This window comes from Penaeus monodon, chromosome 27, assembly GCF_015228065.2.
Source record: "Penaeus monodon isolate SGIC_2016 chromosome 27, NSTDA_Pmon_1, whole genome shotgun sequence".
Taxonomy (NCBI): Eukaryota; Metazoa; Arthropoda; class Malacostraca; order Decapoda; family Penaeidae; genus Penaeus; species Penaeus monodon.
Genome location: NC_051412.1, coordinates 35,106,177 through 35,107,144, shown reverse-complemented (window position 1 = coordinate 35,107,144; position 968 = coordinate 35,106,177). Strand labels below are relative to the sequence as shown.

The 968-nt window shown below is 27.2% G+C and overlaps 1 protein-coding gene across 1 annotated transcript in view; it reads left to right on the top strand.

The window, feature by feature from the left end:
• The window catches only part of LOC119590807 (thiopurine S-methyltransferase-like), a gene marked incomplete in the record, with an annotated part of 4,764 nt that extends 3,919 nt beyond the window's left edge, over positions 1-845 (top strand). The window contains 1 exon segment of the mRNA XM_037939540.1: positions 1-845.
• Between the last annotated feature and the right edge of the window lie 123 nt (positions 846-968).

Sequence of the window (968 nt, the reverse complement as noted above, 5' to 3'; positions counted from 1 at the left end):
GTATGGATCAGAAAATCTAGTAATAACCATAAATATATGTCTGTGCTGCGTACATGGAAAATTCTTGAGTAGTATTTTTATAAAAGTAGAAAAAAATATGTCTTTATATTTTTTTGTAAAGGATGAATATATTATATTAGAAAAGATATTATGCATCAGTGATATTACTAATTATTTATCAATGTTAAGTCACCAGGGCAGTACTTATACCAGAAAGGTATTTGATGGCTTATAGCTCTTTTTAGTACATATTAGTACATGTGCACAGATGAACATTTTTTTTACATCAGTGTGTTACATCACGTCTTTACTAAGTAGAGATTTGTGATTAGAAGTATATTTTCATTAAAAGTGTCCCATGGGGAAATGTTAAATGTAAGCCTTTGTTTTTGTTTGGCAAAAGATGATATTACTTGATTGTAACAAAATATATAATGCTAATTGCATAAAGTTTGATGAATTTTATCATTTTTTTAGCAAGCAGTTAGGTGCTCAATGTACATATATACAATATATGATTTCATGGTTGTGTAAATAATCTTTTACAGTATTTCAGTTCAGGGATTTCCTTTTGTGGGGTCTTCATAACATTTTATGATAGGAAGAATGCCTGTGTAAACTTTTATAAACACTACTGCCATACTCTAATAGGATAGATTTATATATATTTCATGATGAATATTTTTATTTGATTTTTTCTTTGGACATTACTGTAAAAACATGATTTGAAGATCTTTCATTGTAATGAGTATATTTGTTGGTAAAGCAGGCTTCTTTTTGGTGGAATTTGGAAATATACTGACTTAATTTAGAAAAAAAAGTATGAAATAAAGTAATGGAATAATGTCTATTTTTCTTTTTACACTTAAATGCTCATTTATTCAACAAGCTTTTGGTCACTACCAATACTAAACATTTTAAGTCAAAGTTTAAAAATAAGTTATGATAGATATATATATAGGCCCCCC